At 45.0% G+C, this 20,849-nt stretch overlaps 1 protein-coding gene across 9 annotated transcripts in view; it reads left to right on the top strand.

Annotated features, from left to right (window-relative positions):
- The first annotated feature begins 14,676 nt into the window (after positions 1 to 14,676).
- The window catches only part of PLEKHH1 (pleckstrin homology, MyTH4 and FERM domain containing H1), a 67,661-nt gene continuing 61,488 nt past the window's right edge, over positions 14,677 to 20,849 (top strand). For 8 of the 9 annotated variants that reach the window (XM_077322514.1, XM_077322510.1, XM_077322513.1 and 5 more), the window contains exon 1: positions 14,677 to 15,007. The gene's annotated coding sequence lies outside the window, so the exon portion shown is untranslated. The remainder of the gene's footprint in view (positions 15,008 to 20,849) is intronic. The other variant, XM_077322509.1, reaches the window with a different exon arrangement.

The following is a 20,849-nucleotide window of genomic DNA, read 5'->3' as shown; positions in this document are numbered from 1 at the left end:
GGGGAATATGGAGATAGAAAGTTAAACCACTAAAACACACATATATAACTGTAAAATATAAAAGCCTGCAATACATATTTATCAGTATTAAATCTGAAAGAATGTACAAGCACCCCAAAATAATATAATATAAAATCAATTCAAAATATAGGCAGGAATACAAAGCCAATAATTTCAATCTGTAGTCCTCAGTATTTATTTGTTTGTATTTTTGTGTACTGCTTCTCATTATGACATCTTGGGGCAATATACATAAAACCAGTGGGGAATAGTAGCCAGTGCAGTGGATGGATGATCAGGGTGATATGGGCTCTCTACGGTGTTTGAGTAAGAACACAGGCAGCTGCATTTGATTCCACTTGTAGTTTATGGAGCAGGGATAAGGGTAGGCCTGAGTAGAGCGAGTTGCACACTGTTCAGGCTGGGAAGGCACGCTTCCTGGTCTGACCCTTTCTCATCCAACCAAAGGACCTCCATCTTTGAGGGGTTAAGCTTCATGTAACTACACTGAAACTATTCCGCTACAGCCTCCAGGCATCTGGCCAGGGAGTTGGGGGGGGGGTTGGTTGGTTACAAGCCGACCATCTATCAGGAAAAAAAATTATCTGCAAAATGGCAAGGAGTTGAGAGATCTATCCAAGTTTTTGTTTGTTTTTGATTTAAAAAAAAAACACTACTACCTTCTTCTTAAAAGATCCCGTGAAGGGTTTTTGTAGAAATACACCAGCTGTACTAATAAATGGAAAATGTATTCACTCTACAAATGCAGTAAATAATGTTAGCCACCAGATGGCATCAACAGACATAGTTCTGAGTTTTTGAGCAAATGGGGTTGTTCCCGCTGCAGGGTTATGTGACAACCCCCCCCTCCCCAAATTCATTGGAATTATATCACACAACATCACACAAGATCACACAACATTTAGCCTTTTCTTTTCCTTTATGTTCAATTTTGGCTGTCTATAAGGAAACGACAATGCTATCATTGCTGTTATGTGTTTTGCCTGAATGAATTCATTTGGCTCCTGCACAATTTAATTTGATCTAGATTTCAACCCTGGTATCTCTTCTCAGTGCTATGGCTGAATACTGAGCTGGTATGAAGTAATAACATGGCAGAGAGTATCAGAACATATGCAGAGTGATTTCTCCATAATTAAATGACCACACCTTTACATTTGCAATCAGGCGAATATCTCAGATTAAGAGAATGTGACTTCAAAGGTTGCTGGAGATGTGATATTTTACAAATTAAACACATAGAATTGTAGAATAAATTCTCAAGAGATGGATTTTATATTTCTTCTTTATATTTATTAACTATTTGGATTCTCTACAATACATATCGTACAGCAGAACCCAAGCATATTTTTTCTCGGCCTGGTAAAAATGTGACGTATAGGACTTCAAAGAAACATAGGATTGCCAACCCCCAAGTCAGGCCTCAATTTTTCAGAATTATGGCTGATTTCCAAAATACAGAGAGAAGATCCCCAGGACAAAATGACAACTGGAGAGGAGGGTTCTATGGCATCAGATCCCTGTTGAGCTCTTTCCCCATCACCAAAGAATCCCCCTACCTGGAGCTACCTGGAGCTGGCATCCTTACACAAGCATGATCTTGCCCCATAGATACAGTTTCATAATTCATAGTGGGATAATGATTGTAGTGCAAGCTTTCACAGACAAGAGTCCCCTTCACTGAATATTCCTGGGTTTTTTGGCAGCAACAGACTAACACAGTTCTCCTCCTGGAATTATTACTGAAGAGATTTGAAATCAGTCTTATCCTTATCCTCTATATATTTGTGAAACAGCCTGGGGGATGGAACGTGTCTGGCTGTCCGAGCTGGCTGCACCCTGATTGGCCCTGCCCTTACAGCTCCCGCTCTCCCTCCCTGGACGCTAGCCATATTCCTCTCAGATGCACCAGAGACAGAGAGAGACACGCAGAGCCCTGCCAGACTGAACACGAGCCCTCATTACCTCCTATCGCTCCTTTTGCAAGGGAGGCAGAGAGAGACACAGAGAGCGCTGCCCCAAACTGCACACCAGCCCTGCTTCCCTCCTAAGAATGAGCCCTAATTTCCTGCTCTGCCTCCTGCTTTAAGGCACACCAAGAGACACACAGAGGGAGAGAAAGAGACATGCAGAGGGAGAGAGATCTGCACCTCCCAGTGTCCCTGGGTCCTAGCGCCCATTGTATTCCTGGTTGCAATGGGCTTTCTTGCTAGTGTATAATAAATAAACAGATTCTGAGATTTAATATGTGACTAAACTGTCCTGATATGTGAACAAAGAACATTCTTACACTGTGTTTACAAGGGTTGCCATGGCCAGGCAATCAGTGGGAAACTGGGGGGGAGGGACATTGGCGCACTATTACCAACCGTGTGACATCATTGCCAGGAAAAACCTGGAAGTGATGTCAAGCCTCTCTAGAGATTCATACAGAGGAGTGATGTCATTTCTAGGGTTTTCTGCTGCTGGCCGCAAAGCAGGAAATCTCTATGCACACACCAGTAGAGGTTTGGGAGCCCTATTGTTCATTAACACACCTTGCCTTGGACAACAGAGAAGGGCTGGTTGCTGCTGAGGGAGGGAGCACAGCAAAGAGCAGACAGAGAAGGTGGGGAGAGGGAGACAAAGACAGCATGTGAATGTGGCTGTGTCCCTATCACAAGATTGTCCCTGTTTTTTTTTAAGTATCTAATGAAGCAATGAAAACTGCACCAGAGTTTAAGCATCTCTCTTATGCAACCTTGTAAACATTACTGTGATGAATGAAAAATACTTTCTGCCTTTTAGAGTGGCATTGCTCTTCTTTGCCCACTTTGTAAACAGCCTTGACACTAGTGGGAATTCCCCAGGCAGGCCTCTCACTGTCCTTTTGGGTTGCTGGATGGTCCAGCTGTATTTGTTTATAAAGATCTGTAGAATACTTCTTCTGACTCAGGCAAAGCAGGACTAATGGGGTGTGTGTGTATGTGCATGTGTGTCCCTTACTGGAAATGAGATATCTTCACCAAGTCTACATATCCCAGATAAGATAACAGCCCAGGGAAACCAATCTTCTAGTTGTTCTTCATTGAATGTCAGCATGAAACTATAAAGGGAGGGCAACAACATATCAACGAACCCTTCCCCTTACTAGTGCCACCCATCATTCCACTCTCCAAAACTCTGCACTCATCATCATCACTGTCATCTATATATCAATAGTTAAGTCAGCCAAATTTTTGGATACTCAATTCCAGTGACTGGAGATGTGAACTGGCAAAAACAGACCTTTCTAAAAACCTGAAAAGGGCCCCAAATTTGCAGGGGGGTGAGGTGAATATGAATCTCAAAAAAGAAAAGTTGGAGTTAAAAATATAGAAAATGTTTTTGTCATTAAAAGTCAGGGAGTGGGGGCAGGGCCCTCTCCAGGGCTGTTTTAACCTTTGATGAAGGACTCTTTGAATCCCATCTGGCAGCAACAACCAAGCTACCTGTTACTACCTGACTTACATGACTCGCCTAGGCCTGGCTGCTTGCTACAGTTTCACAGTACCCACACTATGAAAGCCAGTGTAGTACAGCAGTTAGGGCATCATGACAAGGTCTGGGAGACCCAGGTTCAAATCAGCAGTCTGCCATAAAGTTATTCAGATACATGGTGACAGCAGCTAGGACTATTAATGCAGCTAAATGAAAATTAGACATCTGATCACATTTAGAAGAATGGGAAAATATAATTGCTGAATATGCAGCAATAGCAAATTAACAACCTATTTGAGAAACAGGTCTATTACAATACCTGAGGAAAGATTGCATGTGTATTATATGTATTATGCTAGCAGGAGAAAAACTTAAAGTGAGAAAATATCATGTATGGTAATGAAGTAGTAGAATTAAAATCTGCTCCAAATGTAATCTCCCAAATATAAATGGGTTCGCTATATGAGATATATAATATACTTCCTTTAATGCAGTGATATACTACTTATCTATTTAAAATTATAACAAATATGTAAAGGTAAAGGTATCCCCTGTGCAAGCACTGGGTCATGTCTGACCCTTGGGGTGATGCCCTCTAGCATTTTCATGGCAGACTCAATACGGGGTGGTTTGCCAGTGCCTTCCCCAGTCATTACTGTTTTACCCCCCAGCAAGCTGGGTACTCATTTTCCCAACCTCGGAAGGATGGAAGGCTGAGTCGACCAGTGTAGTCAAAACAGATTAGGTATGAAGTTTGAAAGTTAAAACTTAAATTAATGCAATTGTACTCCAATACAGTGGTCCGCAACCTTCCGGTTGCCGCGGACCACTGCTCCGGAGTGGCGGGAGAAGGCGGCCCAGGGCGCAGCAGCCCCACGCGCGGCAGCCCCAGCGCAAACGCGCATGCGCGGACTGCTGGCAGGGGTGCAAACGCACGTGTGCGGTAGTCCGCGCACGCGCGTTTGCGCCGCTGCCATGCCGGCGGCCGCGGCTCCGTCTCCCGGCCCCTTCAAAGCGGCCGAGTAGCTTGCGGCTCGGCAAGCTTCTCTTCCCCCCCCTCCTGAAACAAGAAGCTTGCCGGGCCGCGAGCTAATCAACCGCTTCGGCGGCCCATTTGCTCGCGGCCTGGCGAGTTTCTCGCTTCGCGGGGGGGCGGGAAGAGGGAGCTGCGGCCTGGCGCCAAAGCCTTTGCGGCCCGGCACCGGGCCGCGGCCCGCAGGTTGGGGACCACTACTCCAACAGAAACAAGAATTATTACATTGTATAGATAGATAGTGCCATAAAAATAATAATGTACGGGATGAAAGGGAAATCATTCTCTGTCCTATACATTATGTACTACATGATTGTTTGTATAACTCATTTTTTCTTTTTTTCCCTTTTTCTGTACCCTCACTGTTTTTCTAAGATAAATAAATAAATAAGCTCATGTAGCATGGAAGATAAGCAGGATCAATATTTGGATGGGAGACCACCAAGGAAAGCTCTACAGAAGAAAGCCACAACTAACCAATTCTACTTTCATTTGCCTTCAACATAGCCCCTTGCTGGGGATTCCTCGAGTCAGTTGTAACTTGACAGCACATATGCCCATAATGTAATATATGAACAACTCTCTGTGGTCATCGCCATGTTATCCTAAAATCTTCAGTAGTCTACAGGCTATCAAATAGAATCATATAGAACCTTCTGTAGGTCAGCAGAATACTCAGCATCAGCGTCCTCCACATTTTAGGACAAGCCTATAACAATGTAATCCTATACAAAGTTACTCAGGTCTAAACTAATTTTTTTTCCATGGGGTTAGACTGGCATAACACTAGTATAGCAATGCAAAACCCTATTTAAAAACCTTCCCAACTGCCATCCCGTGCTGAATTATATCCTTTTTTAAGCCTGCTGACTTCAATTAACTTAGAAGAATGTAACTCTGTTTAAAATTTCACTAGCACCTTGGTTGCTAGTTTTCATTTCTATTTGGGACATAGGAGAAGCAGGTACAAGGAAAAAGAGATAACAGAGAAACACAAACTTGAGTCATGCCTTTAAGATCCTTTAGGATAGCGGAAACTTTTGTGAAATAAATGTGCCCCCTATTGATCTCCGGTGGTTTCAAGGAATATAACACACAGTTATATGCACCGATAAAAACTTGTATAATATTGATAGAGAAGAAGCATGAGAAGACATTCAGTCTCCAGACACACATAAAATGCATGTCTAAATGAGAGGTGAGTAAAAAAGAAGCTCATACCTTTGATGCTGTCTCCTCTTGAATTCATGGAGAAGGTCACTCCACACACTTGCAGAATTCTGATAATCACTTAACCAAAGTATTCATTAGTTTCTTCTTCCTGGCAGTGTTCCAGACAGTTTCCATTCCTTGGATATATTTCCTATCCACTGATCTCTCTACATCCCAAGCAGCTGGGCTTGATCTTTTCTTTCTGTGATATATATATATGTGGCATGACATCACTTGCACAGTATTTATTTGAGGAAGGTACAAGGAGTGCTCTGGTATGTGAAGACATCCTGTACTGCATACTGCCCAACACCAGACATATAACAACAATCACACAGAACTAATCTGCCACAAGCCCCCTTCTCCTTTTCTTGGCCCCATCCATTCCAACATCTTTTCTCAGTATTGCCCAGTGCAAATCAGACCTGACTATTGAGAAAAGTGGCTGACTTTTGGCTTTATATTTTCCAGCCTAAATAACTTCATTTTATTTATCTGAAACATTTATAGCTTGTGGTTCTCCTCCAAAAGGATTCAAAGCAGTTCACAATAAAGATTTAAAAGTCACAATAATACTCAGTCTGGTCAATAGAAAGCTAGTCCAGGAAGGAACTGTTATTAGACCACCCTCTCATATAGAGTCCCAAGGCGTATGGCCTTATACAGCCTCCAAAGATATAAAAGCATAGATTCCTTCCTCACATTTTCAGAAAGGACATCCATTCCCTTACATACTTTGAGAATGGTATCTGACTCTGCATAAGCGCTCAGTCAACTGTCCCTGAAGGGCTGGTCAGTGTCCATCGAGCTCTATAATATAGCACTGATACATCTGAACTTGTCTGAGCAATTGTCACTTGAGTGTATGGGTCATTCTCTGTTCTTTGCTCCTTTAGAATCCAGTATACAGAGGGGAATTTGGGTATCTTTAAACGGCTCAGGGAGTGGTATCATATTTGGTAAAGGCTGTTGTGGGCGGAGAGTGGGCGGGGCAGGTCTGGGTGAGGGCCCAATCGGAAGGAGTGAAGCCATCCAGACAGGCCAGAGATCTAGCCACCTGGGAGGTGCAAAGCGCCTACCAACCCGCCCCGCCCCCCCCCCCCCGCCGGGAGTGTTGTAAGGCGCCACCATCACTTCGCTCTTGGCCGTTTGCAAAGGAGGACTTCAAGTTAGTGGCATGCACCTCCCTGGTGCCTACAGGCCTGGGCCTGGGGAATTACTTCCCCGGGGCCATGGGGTGCACCTTGCAGAGATGGGGGATGCGCTCCATGGGCCCCAGGGAAGCCGCGGCTTCGGCGGGAAGGGAAGGAGCTGGGGATGGCTTCCCCGGGCCTGCGGAGCAAACTCCCCACCTCACAGAGGCCCTGGAGGAGGCCCTGGAGGCCCTGGAGAAGCCACGGCCTCGGCAGGGGGGGGAGGGAGCCACGCGGAGCACACCCACCTACTCACAGAGCCACAGCCTCGGTGGGGGGAGGAGGGGGCTGGGGATATCTTCCCTGTGGCCGCCGAGCAACCCCGCAGCCTCCCTGGGGCGCTGGGTGTGCTCGGCGCCGGAGGGGGGCTTTCAAAGCCCGTTATTATGAACAAGCTTTGAAGCTAGTTTAAAAATAAAACTGTACAAGAGACCTGGCACAAGAGACCTATGTTTTATATAAACTATAAGACAACACATAATAATGAAATATCTCTTATTAAAACAGATATGCTAGAAGTACAGCTAAGGGATGCAATCGGAATTGCTAGCCTCCTGGTATGGCCTGGAGCTCTACTGGAATTATGCTTGATATCCAGACTATAGAAATAATTTTCCCTAGATGAAATGACAGCTTTGAAGGACAGACTCTGTAGTACCACATCTCCCTCCCCTCACCAAACTCTACGCTTATACTTCCTGTAGATTTGGGAGGGTGGGTGAACCTGTGGAGGCTGAGGTTTGGGGAGGGGAAGGATCTCAGCTCAGCCCACTCCCAACTTCACCCCCAGAGTCTCCAAGTATTTCGCAACCTTGGGCTAGCAACCCTATATGTATTTAATGTGTCCGAGCAGCAATAACTGGTGCGGGTGGGAAAATAACTTGGAAATAACAATTTTCAGTGTAATATGACTTATAATAATCTTATTCTACTAAAAGCAGTTTTTATATATATATATATATATATATATAATGTATATATCTTATGTATATTTGAATACATTATTCTGGGGAACCATTCTGTCCTACAGACTCAGTATGCTCAGGAATATAGAACACAGTTTTGTGTCTTTCTTCCAGTAGAGGGCGGCCACACACAGCCCATATATAAATCTAACTGGAACTGGAAGCTCCGTGGCCGTCAAGGGGGTTAGTGTTTGTTGGCTTCAGGCGGCTCTCTGTAACCGAAGTGGACAAGTTACTGGGTTCAGTGAGGGCGACCACTTGCCCCTTGGATCCCTGTCCGTCCTGGTTGCTCAAATCGGGCGACCAGCGGATAGGCCCCTTGAGGGAGATTGTCAACCTATCCTTAACATCTGGAGAGTTTCTCCAGGGGTTCAAGGAAGCAGTGGTACGCCCTTTACTGAAAAAGCCATCATTGGACCTGCGGAATCCCTCCAGTTACCGCCCAGTTTCGCACTTGGTGTTCCTGGGTAAGGTGATAGAGCGGGCTACGGCGGACCCACTCCTAGGTTTCTTGGATGAAACTTCGGCCCTCAACCCATACCAGTCTGGCTTCCGCCCTGGCCACGGGGTGGAGACCATGCTGGTCGCCCTCATGGATGATATCCAGTGCCAGCTGGATCAGGGCGGCTCCACCATTCTCGTGCTTCTAGACCTGTCGGTTGCATTTGATGTGGCCGACCACGAGTTATTGGTACACCGCCTCGCCGGAGCTGGAATAAGGGGAACTGCGCTTCAATGGCTGGTCTCCTTTTTCCAGAACTGGATGCAGAGGGTTGCGATAGGGGAGAGTATGTCGAGCCCTTGCGAGCTCCCTTGTGGGGTCCCGCAGGGGGCGATACTCTCCCCCACACTTTTTAACATCTATATGCGCCCTCTAGCCCAGCTGGTCCGGGGCTATGGGCTGGGATGCCACCAATATGCGGATGACACCCAGCTCTACTTCCTAATGGACGGATGGCCAGACTCCACCCTGGATAAATTTGCCAGCTGTTTGGAAGCGGTAGCTGGATGGCTCAGGCAGAGTCGCCTGAAACTCAACTTCTCCAAGACGGAAGTCCTGCGGCTGGGCAGAAGAGGGCAGGACCAGGAAGCGTGTCTCCCATGCGTGAACGGGGTGCAATTAACACCTGCATCAGTTGCCAGGAATTTGAGGGTGACATTTGATGCCTCCCTCTCTATGGAGGCTCAGGTCACCAACGTAGCTTGGACAGCATTTTTCTATCTTGGCCAAGCCCGGCTAATAGCGCCCTACCTGTCCTCGGAACACCTGGCCACAGTGATCTATGCCAGTGGTCCCCAACCTTTTTATCACCGGGGACCACTCAACGCCTTTTACTGAGGCCCGGTGGGGGGGTAGTTTACTCCTCTACTCTCAACCACTGCCCTAGCGCTCTCTGATCGCTATGGTAATGTTTAAACATCCCTTCAAAATAAGATACAGACACGCCACAACAATGAAGTGTGTTGTAAAGGGTTGGGGGGGGGGATGAAGTAAAGGGCCGGGGGGGGAGAAGGCGTCCTTGGGGGCCCACCTCCAATTATTCGAAGGACCACATGTGGTCCGCAGCCCACAGGTTGGGGATCACTAATCTATGCAACGGTCACTTCCAGATTAGACTTCTGTAACTCGTTCTACGTGGGCCTTCCCACGTGGGCCTTCACACTTTTCTTGGATGCTTTAGGATGCTTAGGGCTAATCCTGCGTTGAGCACGGGGTTGGACTAGATGGCCTGTATGGCCCCTTCCAACTCTATGATTCTATGATTCTATGATTCTATGATTCTATGATTCTATGATTCTATGATTCTATGATTCTTTGATTCTTCCCTACGTGGGCCTCCCCAAAGGAGGCAATAGGCCCACTGTTGGGTGCGGATGGACAAACTCTAACGGAAGATGCAGAGAAAGCAAAAAGGCTTAGTGCCTATTTTACATCTGTTTTTCCCCACAGGTCAAAGTGTTTAGGCACATCTAGAGATGGCCGTAGCCAAAGGATAGTGTCGGGTGGCAGGTTAACATGGATAGAGAGGTTGTCGAGAGGCATTTAGCTGCACTGGATGAGTTCAAATCCCCTGGTCCAGATGAAATGCACCCGAGAGTACTCAAAGAACTTTCCAGAGAACTTGCACAGCCCTTGTCCATCATCTTCGGAACCTCTTTAAGGACTGGAGATGTCCCGGAGGACTGGAAGACAGCAAACGTTATTCCGATCTTCAAAAAAGGGAGGAAGGATGACCCAGGAAACAACAGACCAGTGAGTCTGACCTCTGTTGTGGGGAAGATAATGGAGCAGATATTAAAGGGAGTGATCTGCAAACATCTGGTGATCCAAGGAAGTCAGCATGGATTTGTCTCCAACAGGTCCTGCCAGACCAACCTAGTTTCCTTTTTTGACCAAGTAACAGGTTTGCTGGATCGGGGAAATTCAGTTGATGTCATTTACTTGGATTTTAGTAAAGCTTTTGACAAGGTTCCCCATGATGTTCTGATGGATAAATTGAAGGACTGCAATCTGGATTTTCAGATAGTTAGGTGGATAGGGAATTGGTTAGAGAACCGCACTCAAAGAGTTGTTGTCAATGGTGTTTCATCAGACTGGAGAGAGGTGAGCAGCGGGGTACCTCAGGGCTCGGTGCTTGGCCCAGTACTTTTTAACATATTTATTAATGATCTAGATGACGGGGTGGAGGGACTATTCATCAAGTTTGCAGATGACACCAAATTGGGAGGACTGGCAAATACTCCGGAAGATAGAGACAGAGTTCAACGAGATCTGAACACAATGGAAAAATGGGCAAATGAGAACAAGATGCAATTTAATAAAGATAAGTGTAAAGTTCTGCATCTGGGTCAGAAAAATGAAAAGCAGGCCTACTGGATGGGGGATACGCTTCTAGGTAGCACTGTGTGTGAACAAGACCTTGGGGTACTTGTGGATTGTAAACTAAACATGAGCAGGCAGTGTGATGCAGCGGTAAAAAAGGCAAATGCCATTTGGGGCTGTATCAACAGGGGCATCACATCAAAATCATAAGATGTCATAGTCCCATTGTATATGGCACTGGTCAGACCACACCTGGAGTACTGTGTGCAGTTCTGGAGGCCTCACTTCAAGAAGGACGTAGATAAAATTGAAAGGGTACAGAGGAGAGCGACGAAGATGATCTGGGGCCAAGGGACCAAGCCCTATGAAGATAGGTTTAGAGACTTGGGAATGTTCAGCCTGGAGAAAAGGAGGTTGAGAGGGGACATGATAGCCCTCTTTAAGTATTTGAAAGGTTGTCACTTGGAGGAGGGCAGGATGCTGTTTCTGCTGGCTGCAGAGGAGAGGACACGCAGTAATGGGTTTAAACTTCAAGTACAACGATATAGGCTAGATATCAGGAAAAAGTTTTTCACAGTCAGAGTAGTTCAGCAGTGGAATAGGCTGCCTAAGGAGGTGGTGAGCTCCCCCTCACTGGAAGTCTTCAAGCAAAGGCTGGATACACACTTTTCTTGGATGCTTTAGGATGCTTAGGGCTAATCCTGCGTTGAGCAGGGGGTTGGACAAGATGGCCTGTATGGCCCCTTCCAACTCTATGATTCTATGATTCTATGATTCTTGTCTTCGACTCGGAAGTTACAGCTGGTCCAAAATGCATCCTTCTAAGTTAATTGAAGTCAGCAGGCTTAGAAAAGGATATAATTCAGCACAGGATGGCAGTTGGGAAGGTTTAGAGGGATGGAATATGTTGGATTTGGTCCATGAGAATCTAACAAAATGGTTGAGCTCTCTACACAAGAGAAGCAGTTTCAGTGGCTTTGTGATATTACTGGTCAATGTTCTATTCCTCTTACAGTTACCTCTATCTTTCCACCCTAACTGATGCCAAATCAAAAGGTCGCCTAGCAACCAGCAACTCCTATTCACACTTGCAGAATAAAAGAAGCATTTGAGAAGAACTCTCTGAGGTAAAAAGATAACAAAGCCAAACTGCTAATTTCCCCTCTTCTTGCAAGCCTCTAAGAGATAGGTCACCTGCCTGTTTGGACAGTTTTGAAGAAGCCATGGAATTATGGCACCGAGACAGCCTTCTTAGATGAACAAGTCCAGAGAGAGAAGGAGCCACATCCTTATATCATGCTAAGAGGCTAAAGAGCTTAGGGCTTTCAAGTTAGAAAAAGGATAACTAAACAGGGATGAGATAATCGTTTATTTACATAGTGTGAAGAAAGTTATTTAGTCCATGTTTATCTCATCCTTTCACCAAGGAGCTCAAGACAGTGTATACCATTCATCCTTCCCCATTGTAACTGCATTACAAGAATCTAGTGCAGTGTGGTTTATTCAGAGATTAGAGCTGTCCTGGAATCTGAAATGTGAAATAACATTTCAATCTACCAGACATTCTGCCAGAGAATCTCCATTTATCAACAAAAGAACTTCAAAGGAGAAGGCCAGCAAAAACAAAAAAACAGAATTAGAATTTATCAGTATGGTTAACTGTATTAACAAGAGAACAAAGACTGAGTGCAGTGGCACCTTTAAGACCCACAAAGTTTCATTCTGGATATAAACTTTTGTATTTATGCACAAAGGAATAAAACTTTGTGGGTCTTTAAGATGCCACTGCACTCAGACTTTGTTCTGTTGCTTCAGACCAACATGGCTACCCACTTGAACAGTATCAACAAGAAATAGGGTGGCCTGGCCTGGCAACCAACTGGAAATTGGGGGAGGGGGAATGAGGGGTTTCAGTGACAGTGTGATGTCACTTCCAGGAAAACTCAGGCCCATTCCGCACCAGGATCAATGTGGCAAATTGATTATGGAAAGAAAAAACGGAATTTAAAATAGTGGAATTCGGCGTAATGCATGCCTGCCTTTGTAGTGGAATCCAGTTGTGTGTCAATCGTTTCCCACAGGTTTCCAGTCTCGCCAAAAATCGCTAGAAAGGAAGCAATTTTTCCTTGCTTTGTCCCGCCCCTGGCTGTCAATCAAATGAGCAGCCAATGGGCAGTTGTTACCATGCTCCGAAAAATCCCCTTTCCCTTTAAGAATAGGTTTTTTTTTAAAAAGAAAAACACACGTTGCAACGAATATGTCTTGATTCCTTGATTCCTTGCTTCCTCCTAACGTAGAGACCCATCTAGCTGGCAGCTGGCGTGTGAGCTGCCATTTCATCGTTGCCACGCTCCCCCGAGTGAAAAAAAAATCCCCCCCCCGTGCACGGGCGTGATTTTCGGCTGAAAATAAAGGGAACTTGCAAATGGGGCTGTGTTGTGCTTGGTGACTTGAGGGGAGCTTTGAAGCAGCTCTGTGGAGGGACTGCAGCCGGAGAAGCCTCACTGGGTGAATGAAGCCTCGCTGGCTCGTTGCTCTCCGCTCACTCCGAGAAAAAAAAAAGACAATTGCTTCACCAGAAGTTCAGAGGAGAGAGCCAGGGGGAGGGACTTTGCTCAAACCACAACAATGGTAACACACAGAACTTTTTCGAAACTATTGCAGATTGTTTGCAAGAGTGTAGCGCTTTCCAGAGGGTGAATCCACTTTTTGGGATTTCCCTGGAAGCGCTACAACAAAGCGCTTTTAGCGGGACTGTTTCAGGAGTGTGGCAGATTATGTACGACGTCGTGCATAACTGCATATTAGTAGCGATTACAATTTGCTACACTCCTGCTATATTAAACTGGTGCGGAATGGGCCTCAGAAGTGCCCTATCACCTTCTTATGAATCACTGGAAACTTTATGATCAAATCATAGAGGTTTTGGCAGTTCCTAGAAAGGATTGGTGTCGCTTTCCCGGTAAGTGACATCAGTCCTCTCTAGGAATCACCTAAAAATAAGGTTTTTGCTGTTGGGTATTCAGTGATTTCTAGAGAGGTATGATGTCATTTCCAGTCTTTTCCAGAAGTGACATCATGCTGCCATTAACAGGTGCTTTAAAAATGTTTTTTTTCTCCTGCTAGCCACTGGACTGACAATAGTTGAGGCTTCCTGAGTTGGGTGACCCCCACATCCCAGCAGGCACAGAGCGACCCTAACAAGGAATTAAACAGATGTGACACTATTCTTAGCTACCACAGATTGTTTAACACACCAAGATTAGTTGGCTACTACCACTTAGATTAGTTGGCTACTATCATGCATATTCTTGCCATGGTCATATTTTCTTTATTTTCTTCTGTTGCGTGTATATTCTTGCTGACCTAGAATTCAAAAACTTGGAAGTGCATCTAAGCCCATGAAAGCTTATGTTTCAATAAATCTGTTACTCTTTTAAAAATCTTTTGAGAGAGAGTATGCATCATATGGAAGTGGGCATATTTTCATTCCTGTCACATGAAGAGTATGTTGCATTTTCTGGGCTTTCTGTTCATGCAAAAACCTACCATCTTGCCTTTTCTTTATTGAAAACTAAAGCTTGCTGATGAATGATGCTGAGATCCACCACATTTAAATCTTGTCTCCAAGTTCTCTATTTTTTTTCCTGGCAAGTGGGATCAAATTTAGGATCCATGGGAGTATCACAGTGTAACTGCAGAATTTAGAGACACATCCTTGGTGTATACACAAAATGCAAGTGCAGAAGGAATGGAGAAAACTGGAAGTAAATGAAATATGAGAATAGCCCTTTGCTTTTCCCTTCATAGGAAAAGTCATTTTCCATGACAAGATCTCAAAGAAACCCTGTGGTCCTTTCAGTTTCCTTATAATGGGGAAATAAGTGTGATAGGCAGATAATGGGTGACAGGCAAGGGGTTAAAAAGTTTTGTGCCGATGATGTCAGTTCCTGCGCTGCTTTGGAGGGCTGGCTGGCTATGATATTTGAGCCAGGCTCTCCGCTTGGAGGAAAAGACTCTCGCAGAGAAGTGGGCAAGTGCTGAATGGGATTCAAGCGAAGCTGGACGCAGGGATGTGGGGCTGAACGTGTGGGCGTCTTTGTTATACCCCATCCTTCTCTCGCATCGCAGACCGGAGGAGAGGGGCAGGCGGATGGCAGCACGCTGATCCCGAGCACCATATCACCTTGTGCTGACCGAGAACAATACAAGGTCAGCCACATAGAGACTTTTACCCTCTTCACTTCCAGTGCCCCGCTTTGCCCAAGCCGGCGTCGCTGCTAGAAGGAGGCAGCTAAAGGTGCGGCTGTGAGCTTATGTTGTGTGTCTGATCTCCCCCGCCCCCTCCCCGCCGCCCGTTCCTTGACCTAAGTAGAGTAAAAACGTCTCTTTTAGGATTTACAAAAAGGAGAATGGAGCTGAGGGACTGGGGAAACTTCGTTGTTTATGAGTCGCCAGACTAGATAGCACTCGTCTCTCATTATTCAGATGCAGCAGCTGTAAGCCTTGCCCCTTCTGGCTAGCACTAGCAGGGAACAACTGTTGTTCCATATAAGCAAGGACTACAACAGCGAGCATAATGAGCAAGCTGCATAAACTGGAAAGATCAAGGCAAGTTCACCTATCCCTTTGCAGGGAGCTGCTAGTGGAAGGAGGCCGCTTATGAGAGAAGAATTGCCTCTAAAGTGGCCATTGAACAGACAATATTTCTGCACTGTCCTCAGTAGCTGGTGTATTTCCTTGTACTTCTTTTGGCTTTTTAATGTACTGATATTTGACATCCTCCAAACATTTAGGTGACTTACAGAACTGGTAAAAATATAAAATAATTTTTGACAGAAAATGCAACAAAACAAATAACAATAAAATTCAACAAAAGTAGCATGGTTCCCTAAAAGCTGGGTATCAAAAGCAGCCTTAGCAGGTTTTCTTCCTAAACAAGAATGGACAAATGGTGTATGAGAAAGCTGGGGGAACTCCTTCTGCAGCTGTGGGGTACAGCAGAAGATGCATCTGTATATGATCTTGCTGCATCTATAGACAAGCACAAAACCCTCCTTACGAATTCAACAAGTGTGCGTACTGTTAAGAAAGAAAAGACTACTTCTGAAATACGCAGACTCCATGCAGAAGGTGAGATGCTGATGGGAAGACTCTCCCTGGCATTCTTGAGTGGCATTGCTGAGTTGTCTTCCTTGGCCTGTACCACATGCCCCAGGGACCTTGTAACAAGGGCACAGCAAGACAGCGGGAAGGGGGGAACTGCATAAGTTCCAACTACTCATTGAGCACCTGGGAACCCAGAACACTTTGGAAGGAGCTTGAAAGCAAGGCATGTGTTAATTTCACATTTTCCCATATCAAAAATTAACACTGCGTTACAAAATCAATATGAGGCGGACAAGAAATAAGCTAGTGCTTCCCAGCGGCCATGCTCAGCTTGTGGAAATGTGCCTTATTTAGACCTATGGTGAAACCAGAGAAAATAGTAATGAAATTCCTGAAGTGATAAATTGAGAGCTGCTTAATTGCATGCAACAAATTTGTGATTAACACTTTGTGCACTCATGGCAAGGAGAATAGCTTTCTCCCATAATAAATGTATTTGTAAATGACAGATTATATGTATGTATGTATGTATGTATGTATGTATGTATGTATGAAAATATTACAGTATTGTTTATTGCACAATATTGAGTAAAAATGACCAGTAGCAAGGAAGAGATTTAGTCTTTGTTATGCAGTATGCATATAATAAGCCTGCCCCTCACCTCAATTTCTGAAACAAACCTGATTTTAACACTCATGGATGAGATAGTACAGATCATATATCCTGAAAATGATGTAATTTTCTAGGCTAAGAAGTCTGAGTATAGTAAGATCCCCTATATACTGTATCTGTAATAGTGAGGTTCAAAGCTGGCTCCTTGATAACATTTTTTGCATTCTTTCCTGGTAAGGTAGTAAAAACATGAATAATTTGTTATTGGAAAGTAATCATGGAAGGGAGGCTTTTGATTATTATTATTAATATTTGAGTTCTTAATTGCTTTTTTGAATGATCCATCCCACGGTCACCTCCAGAATAGATTACTGTAACTCGCTCTACACAGGCCTGCCCTTGAGCTTGACCTGGAAATTACAGCTGGTACAAAATGGAGCAGCTAGGGTCCTCACAGGAACACCATGGAGGACCCATATCCAGCCAGTGCTGAGGCAGCTGCATTGGTTGCCAGATGCGGCCTGGATCCGGTTCAAGGTTTTAACCTTGGTATTAACCTTTAAGGCCCTTTGTGGTCTGGGACCTGTATACCTGAGGGACCGCCTGTTGCCCTATGCCCCCCGCAGGGCCTTGCCCCCTGCGGGTACAAATCTGTTGGTCATTCCCAGCCCTTGGGAAGCGCATCTGGCCTTGACCAGGGCCAGGCCTTTTCGGTACTGGCCCCCACTTGGTGGTATGAGCTCCCGGAGGATCTATAGGCCCTGCGGGAGCTTTCAGCGTTCTGCAGGGCCTACAAGACAGAGCTCTTCCGCCAGGCCGATGAGCTAAGGAAGATCTGTGTGACCCCCCCCCCTTTAGGTCAGAGACATCGTTACATGTTTGGCGGACTTGGGGTTTATCTGCCCTTCCTTGCCTTCTTTTCAGGGACAGAATTGTGAATTTTATGTTTTTTGCCACAGCTTCCTATGAGGAAACTCTCCAGGGTCCTGCCGTCCAGGTCCACCCTGATTGGCCCTCCCCCTCCAGCTCCCACCCTCCCTGCTAGAAGCCTTTTGGCTGCGGCCTCCATTGTCACCCACGAGGAGAGAGGCAGCGACAGGGCTTTGCAGCCTGTAGGTACGCTCCTGCTAGGAGGGAGCCCATTTTTCAAATGGGCTTTGATACAAACAAACAAATAAATAAATAAATAGCCTGAGCCTTTTAGGCCAAGAAAGATGGTTAAAGTTGATAAAAGGCTGTAGTTGAATATATTTTGGACAAAGTCTAGTCCTGCTGAAGTTTAATGAATGAGGTTTTTATCTTCCTTCTTAAAAAAAAAAAAAGATCTGTGCCACTTGGATACTTCATAACCAGAACTTTTCTTTAGATGGACTTTTTCATCCATGGGGACACTTGGTGCATTATATCTGTTGCCTACTTCAGTGAGCTCATGGCAATCCAGCAAAAAGGACACACTGGCCATGTGAATTTTAAATGTAAGCCAAGTGAGAGGCCTGTCATTCCTGACCTCCTAGGAATATCCACATACCAGGCATTATGCGGACTGATTGCCAGAACAATCTTGCTGTAAAATACTGGAATCAATATCGCTTGGTGGTCTGCATAGCTAAGCTGGGGAGTGGGAGAGTATATATAAATTATAGATGTTTTGATGCTGTGGGCTGGCTCTATCATTCGTAGACAACCATGAGAGAATGCCATCCAAGGACTTTTAAAGCATTCCCTTTTATCTAATCTTTTAAGTAGCTTTGACTGAAGAGCCTATCTTAGCAGTCCTAGAAGTTAACGTTTTTTTTGGGGGGGCGGCAGGGGGGAATCTTTGTTTCAGACTCTTCTGAGTATTCTTAAAATCTAATTAAAGGACTTGTTTCATGTAAAAACTGACAGCCCCTTAGCTAAACTACAGGAGGAGATAGATTTCAGAGGGAAACATTTTTTTAGGAGGGAGTAGCATGTAGACTGCAATTCATAAAATAATATTCTCAAAGAGGATATAATTAATCAGGTAATGATAACTAAGTGTAACATTCTATTCAGATTTAGCGGTCATAGTTTATTTCAGACAAGAACACTCAGAAGAGTTTTCACACCAGTCTACTAATAGAAAATGATGGTTCTCCAATGAAACAGGGCACAGACAAGGCAAATGTTACTACGTACTTGGAAGACTACCCAACTATGCAGAATAAGTAGTCTATACATTTTAGAAAATGGCTAGTGTCATGGAGTATTGAGGCCAATTAAGGGTTAGGCAAAGAAAATATGAAAACATAATGGGAAGGCAGAATTGGCCCAATCTATACTTTAGCAGCTAGTATCTAGAATAGAAGAAGAAATTATCATCAAAGGGCTGCACACTGAAAGATATTTATCTCCAACCTTAATTCATCCTCCACAGTCCAGGATGCTAGATATTTTTAAAGTCTCTGAGCAGTTTGAGCCTTGAAGAAGGGGGAATTAATTAAAAGAGAGGGAATGTAAGGAGCTGTGAAAGAGCCTTATAACTTTATGTTAGTAGAAATAGTGGGTGGATAGGAATTAGAATAACAACATGGGTGTAATGGGTCATGAATATTGAATCTGTATCCAATCTTCCATGCATTGTAGGAAAAGAAAAGTTAAACACTTTTCACCTGTGCCATACCACTTAGTTTCTGGGTTATGTTAGTATCTTCTTACTCATTTAGTCCCAAATTTAAGTAGTTAGAAGAAGAAGAAGAAGGGTTGGTTCTTATATGCCACTTTTCCCTACCCGAAGGAGGCTCAAAGCGGCTTACAGTCACCTTCCCATTCCTCTCCCCTGTGGGGTGGGTGAGGCTGAGAGAGCCCTGATATCAGTGCTCTGCTAGATCAGTTTTATCAGTGCTGTGACGAGCCCAAGGTCACCCAGCTGGTTGCATGTGGGGGAGCGCAGAATCGAACCCAGCATGCCAGATTAGAAGTCCACACTCCTAACCACTACACCAAACTACCATAAGGCAATAGCTTTCCCTTTCCGATATGGTAAAACTGTTGGTAATTTGTACATCACTGTTGGCCTACATCTGAGGGAGGCTTCATGGTAATGGAAACTCACTCTGCAGAGATCTGTAACTTTCTAATCCAGTGGTTCTCAACCTTCCTAATGCTGCAACCCTTTAATACATTTCTTCATGTTGCAGTGACCCCCAACCATAAAATTATGAGTGTTCTTTCACGGAAATTAAACTGAAACTGACCGATAGCATGAAGATCCATTGTTCATGATTGTATATAAATTGGTTTTTCAGAACTGCGTTTCTCAGTTCAGTTCTGACTCTTGTCCCACCATGCCGATCTCACTCTTTTCCACTGCTCCAGACAGACAGCTTCAGGAGGAGCGGCAACAGTGGCAGCGCCCCCCCCCCCCAAGCAGCTCACCCTACTGCGACCCCTGTAAAAGGGTCATTCGACCCCCAAAGAGGTCCTGACCACCAGGTTGAGAATCACTGTACTAAGATAGGGCATGTATAGAGGGAGGGACAGAGGAATTGTGTTTTACAATTTTCTTCTGAAACCCTTTCTCCATATGGTGATGTGCTAAAAATATGCATATAAATATTTTCTTTTTAATAAATACTTTATAATTTTTGATCCTGGTCATGGGTCTTTGTACCACAAAGACCTCCACTGTTTTGGATATGCTATTTTAAAAGGAATGCCAGGGGGAAGGCAAGTGGCTGTTCCTCCAGGGTTGCACAAGGCAATAAATTGACCCCATGGTGAACAAGCATTGGGCAGCAGGAGACACAGAGTCAAGGCTTCAAGTCTTGGATGGGGAGCTGGGTGTCTGACTCCTGACTCTGTGACAGTTCCTACAAAGGTTGGGTGGTGGCGGCAGAGAGAAAATCCACTTCAGGTTTCGGGAAAGCCTTGGAGGGCAGGGTGGAATGGGGTCTATAGGCCAGAGCAGGACAGTTCTACCACAGATGGCGTTCTACAATTTGAGATCTAATCAAAGTACCTGGGAATGTGTCTTCTCAGGATTGCTGGGCAGGGGGAAAGTTACCTGGTACACAGAAGATATGGACACACGTTCTTATACTTTTGGCATATATGAGGCCACAGATTTATTGTTATGTAATTTATGTAAATGTGCAAAAGCACAGTAGTGGGTGGATCGCAAAAAACCTCTTCCTATCTTGTGGCCAGCCAACCATAAGGAATCAGGGGTGATGCCTCCAGCAGGCCTGCACGTGGGGACCAAGTGAAGCCTAGGTCAAGCTCCTGCTACCCATCAATCCTGCTAGTACCCAGGGAGGTGCTGCACAGGAAAGCACCATGGGCTCTCCTGGCCACTTGCCATGCCAACACCCATCCCCCGGCTGGGGAGAAACTGATGTGTATGTACACAGCCTCTTAAGGAGGTCCCCCAAACTGGTAAAGCCTGGCACGGGTTTTG

Source organism: Paroedura picta, chromosome 2, assembly GCF_049243985.1.
Source record: "Paroedura picta isolate Pp20150507F chromosome 2, Ppicta_v3.0, whole genome shotgun sequence".
In the NCBI taxonomy this organism is placed as follows: Eukaryota; Metazoa; Chordata; class Lepidosauria; order Squamata; family Gekkonidae; genus Paroedura; species Paroedura picta.
This window is presented reverse-complemented; position numbering and strand designations above follow the sequence as displayed.